Raw genomic sequence first — 10252 nt, 5'->3', positions numbered from 1 at the left:
CATCAAAAATCTTCCTCACTTCTCCCACGAACCCATCAAAACTACAGCATATGGCCGGCTGTTGTTCCCACACGGCAGTAGCCCAGGTGAGAGCCCTCCCGGACATCAGCGTGATGAGGTAGGCTTTCTTGGAGCGATCCGAGGGGAAGGAGGAGGGCTGAAGCTCGAAGACGAGGGCACACTGACTTGTGCTCGGCTCTCCATTGAAACGTTCTGGAGGAGGTAAGCGGAGCTCCCATGAAGGTGGAGTGACCGATGAGACGGTGCTGATAGCAGCTGAGTCGCTGAAGAGCTGTGGGGTTACCACCGTGGAGGCGGCCTCCCAGACAACCTGTGGAATTGCTCCAGCAAACTGTCCAACGCCCGGTCATGGCGTTCAGTCAACGTTTGGACCCCCTCTACAAGGCCACAAAGCAATACCTTGTGCCTACCGATGGTGGCTCCCTGGGAAGAGATGGCGTTGCGCATTTGGCCCTGGTCTGCTGGGTCAGTAATGGCCAGCTCGTACTATCAGGAATCAAGGTAGGACCGAGATGCAGACATGTCGAATTGACAATGGTTTAATATTTCAACAGGGGTAGACAATAGACAGGTCAAGGCAGGCAGGGGTCAGTAGACCAGAGGTGGGGCAAAGGTACAGGTCGGGCAGGCTCAGGGTCAAGGTAGGCAGAGGTCAACAATCCAGAGGTGGGGCAAAGGTACAGGTCAGCAGGTAGGCAAGGGTCAAAACCAGTTTATGGTCCATCAGCATCACTTCAGATGTGTCCTTTTGGCAGGTAGCGTTGTCTTCTTTAGACATGGGAATGTTTTAGATAACACCATTCCTGCAAGCAAGCTAGAAAGGAATGCTCCATTTTTCTTTGGAAGAGCAAAAAACTGAAAGTACATTACAGATTAATTTCAATTAACATAAAATAGTCTGTTTTTTTATTGGATTGGTCAATAGCAACTTCAGAAGTACTTTTATCAAATCAGTCAGATGAATATAAAATATATGAAAGATCACTGCGTCATAGAAGTAGATTTTAAATTAAAACTCTCAAACTCTCCTCCCTTTGAGAGAAAATAGAAAATAAACAAAAGAACCATGCATTTTGAAATAATCAAGAACAATTCTTGAAGCTAAATCAAAACAACAATCGAACACATGTTTTAGATCTAGCATGTGTGTGAGAATTACAATGTAGGTTCAGAGTGGTTTCACAAGCTATTTGAAAATTAAATGTATCAGCGTCTCAGTTTACAGCACCCAACATTAGCATAGCAATGGTGAAAGTTCTAAGGCCATTTTCTAACGAATAATGACTTTTCACAGCACACAAACATTTTTACATTCAGATGGACTTAGCCATATGCACCACGTATAAGAAAACAAACTATTCTTTAATAATACAGAGAAGGATGAATTCCTGAGAAGACAATAAAACCTTTTGCATAGTTGTTGATAAGAAGAATCACTTTGGGGGCTGCCCAGCAGTATACAGTATGACACCCAAATTACTGATAGGCCTGTATCAGCCAATACTTTGCACTCACAGAATTATACACCTATTTTTTTATGTTAAAAAAAATTGATTTTAGAACTTTACTTTATCTGTCTTGTTGCTGTTTATTGCCATATAACGATGAATAACATGTACATAGGGTATAATAACACATCAATAGCCTCCACCTGCATTTTGAACTTTCTGACAATCATGTAAATTAATCGGTGGTCTGAATCAAAGAGTGAGACCAGATCAAGACAAAGGGCCCTGACAACTGCATGGGAATGGATCTGGCCCAGCCGGGTATTATGACAAATCTCCTTCAGAATGAGAGCTTACTGTGCAATGCATCAGAGAGGAAGATTAGTGGGCCACTTCAAGTCTGAATTTGATTCAAGTTACAGAGTTTCTCTCTCTCGCTATCTCTTCTTTCAAAGTTTCTGAGAAGATAAAAAGCCAAACACTAGTAAAAAGAGCATTAACCAAACCGTCTTATCTTTTGGATGGAACATTGTCAGTGAAGAAGTGCTATCCCACAGGCAATAATTGGTTTTGAGGAAAGGGGCCATTTATTGTTTTATTTTATTGTGTTACGTTATATTTTTTGTTGGTAAAAACAATAGTTTATTATCTAGTTTTCAATGTAGTTAGTGCAGAGAACACAAGCATATTAGGTTTGTGTATGCTACATGCATGTGCTCTTTCCCCTTGGATGCTCTAACAAGCTTTCTACCTCTCTCAACACGGATATTCCCACCCTGTCACCCATGTCATATCCTCTGATAGGTCACATGAACATTATATTGAGTAACTGTCAGAACCTGTCATCGTGGCATTAGCTATGTGAGTTTAGATTGACAGCTGTATGCAGTGAGACTCCATGTTCTCACTGTTCCTCTATATCCTTTTTGAAATAGTTAAATAACCTCATTGATTCATGGCCTGAGAATCTGATCTAGTGTATGTTCTTCTTATGAAAGGTGTCATTAAATAAGCATATGAATCCCAGCCTACTGGGAGGTGAGGGCTCTTGGAGTGGGGTGCCACAAAAATAACCTCACTCAACGTCAACAAAACAAAGGAGATGATCGTGGATTTCAGGAAACAGCAGAGGGAGCACCCCCTATCCACAGGACAGCAGTGGAGAAGGTGGAAAGTTTTAAGTTCCTCTGCGTACACATCACTGACAAACTGAAATGGTCTACCCACACAGACAGTGTGGTGAAGGGGCAACAGCGCCTCTTCAACCTCAAGAGGCTGAAGAAATTTGGCTTGTCACCTAAAACCCACAAACTTTTACAGATGCACAGTTAAGAGCATCCTGTCGGGCTGTTTCAAAGCCTGGTACGGCAACTGCACTGCCAACAATCGCAGGGCTCTCCAGAGGGTGGTGCGGTCTGCACAACGCATCACTGGGAGCAAACTACCTGCCCTCCAGGACACCTATAGCACCCGATGTCACAGGAAGGCCAAAAATATCATTAAGGACAACAACCACCTGAGCCACTATCTGTTCACCCCGCTATCATCCAGAAGGTGAGGTCAGTACAGGTGTATCAAAGCTGGGACGAGAGACTGAAAAACAATTTATATCTCAAGGGCATCAGACTGTTAAATAGCCATCACTAGCACAGAGAGGCTTCTGTCTATTTACACAGACTTGAAATCCTTGGCCAATTTAATAAATGGAACACTAGTCACTTTAATAACGTTTCAATATCTTGCATTGCTCATCTCATATGTATATACAGTAGAATAGTATAGAATACCCACACAGACATGGGTGACAGGGTGGTAATATCCGTAATAGTCTATGCCGCTCTGACATTGCTCGTCCATATATTTATATATTCTTAATTCCATTCCTTAGATTTGTGTGTATTTGCTACACTGTCGGAACTAGAAGCACAAGCATTTTTCTACACCCGCAATAACATCTGCTAAACACGTGTACAGTTGAAGTCGGAAGTTTACATACACTTAGGTTGGAGTCATTAAAACGCGTTTTTCAACCACTCCACAAATTTCTTGTTAACAAACTATAGTTTTGGCAAGTCGGTTAGGACATCTACTTTGTGCATGACACAAGTCATTTTTCCAACAATTGTTTACAGACAGATCATTTCACTTATAATTCACTGTATCACATTTCCAGTGGGTCAAACGTGTACATACACTAAGTCGACTGTGCCTTCAAACAGCTTGGAAAATTCCAGAAAATGATGTCATGGCTTTAGAAGCTTCTGATAGGCTAATTGACATCATTTGAGTCAATTGGAGGTGTACCTGTGGATGTATTTCAAGGACTACCTTCATACTCAGTGCCTCTGCTTGACATCATGGGAAAATCAAAAGAAATCAGCCAAGACCTCAGAAAAAAATTTGTAGACCTCCACAAGTCTAGTTCATCCTTGGGAACAATTTCCAAACTCCTGAAGGTACCACGTTCATCTGTACAAACAATAGTACGCAAGGATAAACACCATGGGACCATGGGACCACGCAGCTGTCATATCGCTCAGGAAGTGAGGGAAAAAGTATTTGATCCCCTGCTGATTTTGTATGTTTGCCCACTGACAAAGAAATGATCAGTCTATCATTTTAATGGTAGGTATATTTGAACAGTGAGAGACAAAATAACAACAAAAAAATCCAGAAAAACGCATGTCAAAAATGTTATAAATTGATTTGCATTTTAATGAGGGAAAGAAGTATTTGACCCCCTCTCAATCAGAAAGATTTCTGTCTCCCAGGTGTCTTTTATACAGGTAACGAGCTGAGATTAGGAGCACACTCTTAAAGGGAGTGCTCCCAATCTCAGCTTGTTACCTGTATAAAAGACACCTGTCCACAGAAGCAATCAATCAATCAGATTCCAAACTCTCCACCATGGCCAAGACCAAAGAGCGCTCCAAGGATGTCAGGGACAAGATTGTAGACCTAAACATGGCTGGAATGGGCTACAAGACCATCGCCAAGCAGCTTGGTGAGAAGGTGACAACATTTGGTGCGATTATTTGCAAATGGAAGAAACACTAAAGAACTGTCAATCTCCCTCGGCCTGGGGCTCCATGCAAGATCTCACCTCGTGGAGTTGCAATGATCATGAGAACGGTGAGGAATCAGCCCAGAACTACACGGGAGGATCTTGTCAATGATCTCAAGGCAGCTTAGACCATAGGTACCAAGAAAACAATTGGTAACACACTGTGCCGTGAAGGACTGAAATCCTGCAGCGCCCGCAAGGTCCCCCTGCTCAAGAAAGCACATATACATGCCCTTCTGAAGTTTGCCAATGAACATCTGACTGATTCAGAGGACAACTGGGTGAAAGTGTTGTGGTCAGATGAGACCAAAATGAAGCTCTTTGGCATCAACTCAACTCGCCATGTTTGGAGGAGGAGGAATGCTGCCTATGACCCCAAGAATACCATCCCCACTGTCAAACATGGAGGTGGAAACATTATGCTTTGGGGGTGTTTTTCTGCTAAGGGGACAGGACAACTTCAAGGACCTTCAAGGACCACGCATCAAAGGGACGATGGACGGGGACATGTACCGTCAAATCTTGGGTGAGAACCTCCTTCCCTCAGCCAGGGCATTGAAAATGGGTCGTGGATGGGTATTCCAGCATGACAATGACCCAAAACACACGGCCAAGGCAACAAAGGAGTGGCTCAAGAAGAAGCACATTAAGGTCCTGGAGTGGCCTAGCCAGTCTCTAGACCTTAATCCCACAGAAAATCTGTGGAGGGAGCTGAAGGTTCGAGTTGCCAAACGTCAGCCTCGAAACCTTAATGACTTGGAGAACATTTTTACATTTTACATTTTAGTCATTTAGCAGACGCTCTTATCCAGAGCGACTTACAGTAGTGAGTGCATACATTTCATACATTATTTTTTTTTTGTCTTTTTTTCCCCTCCGTACTGGTCCCCCATGGGAATTGAACCCACATCCCTGGCGTTGCAAACACCATGCTCTACCAACTGAGCCACACGGGACCAGAGAAGATCTGCAAAGAGGAGTGGGACAAAATCCCTCCTGAGATGTGGCTCAGTTGGTAGAGCATGGTGATTGCAATGCCAGTGTGGTGTGTGCAACGCCAGGGTTGTGGGTTCAATTCCCATGGGGGGCCAGTACAAAATATATATATTTTTAAATGCATGAGATGTATGAAATATATGCATTCACTACTGTAAGTCGCTCTGGATAAGAGCGTCTGCTAAATGACGTAAATGTAATGTGTGCAAACCTGGTGGCCAACTACAAGAAACGTCTAACCTCTGTGATTGCCAACAAGGGTTTTGCCACCAAGTACTAAGTCATGTTTTGCAGAGGGGTCAAATACTTATTTCCCTCATTAAAATGCAAATCATTTTATAACATTTTTGACATGGGTTTTTCTGGATTTTTTTTGTTGTTGTTCTGTCTCTCACTGTTTAAATAAACCAACCATTAAAATGATAGACTGATCATTTCTTTGTCAGTGGGCAAATGTACAAAATCAGCAGGGGATCAAATACTTTTTTCCCCTCACTGTATATCCACAGTAAAACGCGTCCTATATCGACATAACCTGAAAGGCCGCTCAGCAAGGAAGAAGCCACTGCTCCAAAACCACCACAAAAAAGCCAGACTACGGTTTGCAACTGCACACGGGGACAAAGATTGTTCTTTTTGGAGATATGTCCTCTGGTCTGATGAAACAGAAATAGAACTGTTTGGCCATAACAACCATCGTTATGTTTGGAGGAAAAAGGGGGAGGCTTGCAAGCCGAAGAACACCATCCCAACCGTGAAGCACGGGAGTGGCAGCATCATGTTGTGGGGATGCATTGCTACAGGAGGGACAGGTGCACTTCACAAAATAGATGGCATCATGAGGCAGGAAACTTATGTGGATATATTGAAGCAACATCTCAAGACATTAGTCAGAAAGTTAAACCTTGGTCGCAAATGGGTCTTCCAAATGGACATTGACCCCAAGCAGACTTCCAAAGTTGTGGCAAAATGGCTTAATGATAACAAAGTATTGGAGTGGCCATCACAAAGCCCTGACCTCAATCCTATAGAAAATGTGTGGGCAGAACTGAAAAGGCGTGTGTGAGCAAGGGGCCTACAAACCTGACTCAGTTACACCAGCTCTGTCAGGAGGAATGGGCCAAAATTCACCCAACTTATTGTGGGAAGCTTGTGGAAGGCTACCCAAAATGTTTGACCCAAGTTAAACAATTTAAAGGCAATGGTACCAAATACTAATTGAGTGTATGTGAACTTCTGACCCACTGGGAATGTGATTATTCTGACATTTCACATTCTTAAAATAAAGTGGTGATCCTAACTGACCTATGACAGAGAATTTTTACTAGGATTAAATGTCAGGAATTGTGAAAAACTGAGTTTAAATGTATTTGGCTAAGATGTATGTAATCTTCCGACTTCAAATTGTATTGGTCACATACAGTTCATTAGATGGATTCTGTTAAAATGTAACATGTTTTAAGTTAAACTGTAGTTTGTTTGTATCCTGTTTAGTGAATGATTACTGTGAGTATTAATGAGTTTAGGCCATGAAACTGTGTGTATGCTAGTTTGGACAGTTTGACCTAATCAGATAAGACGAAATTGCCTAGGATCAGAGAGCAGGATCAGACCTAGGACAATGAAGATGGACAGAGTGTGAGTCTGACATCTAGCTCAACAAAGTAAGGGCCATGGACATTCCACAGGGGAAATAAGGGAAACTCACTGGGGTCATAAAATGTATAGCTGGGGAGGTTACACCTACAAGAGTGTGACCAAAAGGAGGGAAGAGTATAAGATATGCTGTCAACTTTCTAAATGTATGCACACTGACCGTATCCTCGTTAATAAACACTTGAAACTTCTCTTGAGCTTTTGGTCTCAATACCTTATTGCAAAGAGGTTGCAATAGCATTTTTCTGTTTAACGGTTTGATTACATGATTCATACAGTACAATATCACACAGCAGTATTGAGGCCAACAAACAGAATGAGAAATACAACATCAAATCTACAGTAATCAAATAAAATGTTATGTGTCACATGCTTCATAAACAACAGGTGTTGACTAACAATGAAATGCTTACATATGGGTAATTTTCCAACATTGCAGAGTTAAAGATAATAAATAAATAAATACATTGAAATGGTGACACGTGGAACACATACACAGAGAATAACGAATCAATAACGAGTAAAAAATAACATGGCTATATACAAGGAGTACCAGTACAGAGTCAATGTGCAGGGGTAGGAAGTAATTGAGGTAGCTGTATAGATATAGGTATGGGAAAAGTGAGTAGGTAACAGGATAGAGAATATACGGTAGCAGCAGTGTATGTGGTGTGTGTGTGTGTGTGTGTGTGTGTGTGTGTGTGTGTGTGTGTGTGTGTGTGTGTGTGTGTGTGTGCGCGCGCGCGTGTGTGTGGCCATGCTTTGTCCAGCATTTTTCATTTCCTTCGTCACTGTTCTTTTAATCAGGCCCATTATGTTGTATTTATTTAGCCTACCCCACCACTAATGCGCTGAGATGTTGTCACGTTGTATAATGATAGGAGACAGGCGCAGGAATATGAAATAGGGTTTTTATTTCTCTACCCAAAATAGCGTACATCATGAACATGACGAGGACGAAGTCCAAAACAATTACGTATATATATATATATATATATATCACAGGGCTGTAACCCAAACAAAGAGCGAGGTGTAAACCTCTAGTAAATACATGGGATGAGACCCATAATAACAATACACGGGATGAGACCCATAATAACAATACACGGGATGAGACCCATAATAACAATACACGGGATGAGACCCATAATAACAATACACGGGATGAGACCCATAATAACAATACACGGGACGAGACCCGTAATAACAATACACTGGACGAGACCCGTAATAACAATACACGGGACGAGACCCATAATAACAATACATGGGACGAGACCCGTAATAACAATACACTGGACGAGACCCATAATAACAATACACGGGACGAGACCCATAATAACAATACACGGGACGAGACCCATAATAACAATACACGGGACGAGACCCGTAATAACAATACACGGGACGAGACCCGTAATAACAATACATGGGACGAGACCCGTAATAACAATACACGGGACGAGACCCGTAATAACAATACACGGGACGAGACCCATAATAACAATACACGGGACGAGACCCGTAATAACAATACATGGGACGAGACCCGTAATAACAATACATGGGACGAGACCCATAATAACAATACACGGGACGAGACCCGTAATAACAATACATGGGACGAGACCCGTAATAACAATACATGGGACGAGACCCGTAATAACAATACACGGGACGAGACCCGTAATAACAATACATGGGACGAGACCCATAATAACAATACACGGGACGAGACCCGTAATAACAATACACAGGACGAGACCCGTAATAACAATACACGGGACGAGACCCATAATAACAATACACGGGACGAGACCCGTAATAACAATACACAGGACGAGACCCATAATAACAATACATGGGACGAGACCCATAATAACAATACACTGGACGAGACCCGTAATAACAATACACAGGACGAGACCCATAATAACAATACACAGGACGAGACCCATAATAACAATACACAGGACGAGACCCATAATAACATTACACAGGACGAGACCCATAATAACAAGTGCACACTAACACGGTAACACCAAAGCAGATACAACAGAGCACATGTACTCACAAGACCAACGGACATGGAACAATAATCAACAAGGACAATGTGGAACAGAGGGCACATATATACACATACTAATCAGGGGGAATGGGAACCAGGTGGACGTAATGAGACAAGACAGTCCAGGGTTGGTGGTAATGATCCAGTTCAGTGATGCCTAGAAGGCCGGTGACTTAGACCTCCGGAGCTGGTGAACGGAATGAGCAGCAGTACCGGGGGAATCCGTGACTGATGTTGATATGAGTCCACCAAGAAATAGGTCACACAGCCTGTTTATTTGATGGCAAGACAACGAATGAGCCTATGAAGCAGCACCGGGGATGCTTTGATTTCTATATAGGCTATTGTTTAAAAAAGCGCAACATAACCAGTTACAACTTAAATATCTGATCATTAATAGATTAGAAAAAAGTTAAGCCTATCATCTGGTAGGTCCTTGTTTAATAGCCTATGACATGCTGTTTGTCACGCTCTGACCTTAGAGATCCTTTTATGTCTCTATTTTGGTTGGTCAGGGCGTGAGTTGGGGTGGGCATTCTATGTCCTTTTTTCTATGTTTGGTATTTCTTTGTTTCGGCCGGGTATGTCTCTCAATCAGGGACAGCTTTATATCGTTGTTGCTGATTGGGAGCCATACTTAGGCAGCCTGTTTTCCTTTGGGTTTTGTGGGTGGTTATTTTCTGTTTAGTCATTTGTTACCTGACAGAACTGTTTCGCTGTTGCACTTTGGTTTTTTGATTCAGTGTTCATTCAAATAAATTTCATGATGAGCACTAACCACGCTGCGCCTTGGTCTACTCTTTCAGACGGCCGTTACACTGTTGAAATGTTGAAGCTTCTTATGATAACCTACTTCAAAACAAAATGGTAAATAGTCACAAAAGTAGATAAAATAAAAAATAAAAAATAAAAAATGAATGGAGCAAATTTGGAGCAGCAGATTTGGTAGGCTCATGTCGCTGGGCAGCTCGCGGCTTCGTTTCCGTTTGTAATCCGTGA

Source organism: Salmo trutta, chromosome 24, assembly GCF_901001165.1.
Source record: "Salmo trutta chromosome 24, fSalTru1.1, whole genome shotgun sequence".
Lineage (NCBI taxonomy): Eukaryota > Metazoa > Chordata > Actinopteri > Salmoniformes > Salmonidae > Salmo > Salmo trutta.
The sequence above is the reverse complement of the archived record's forward strand: the minus strand, read 5'-3'. Positions refer to the sequence as shown.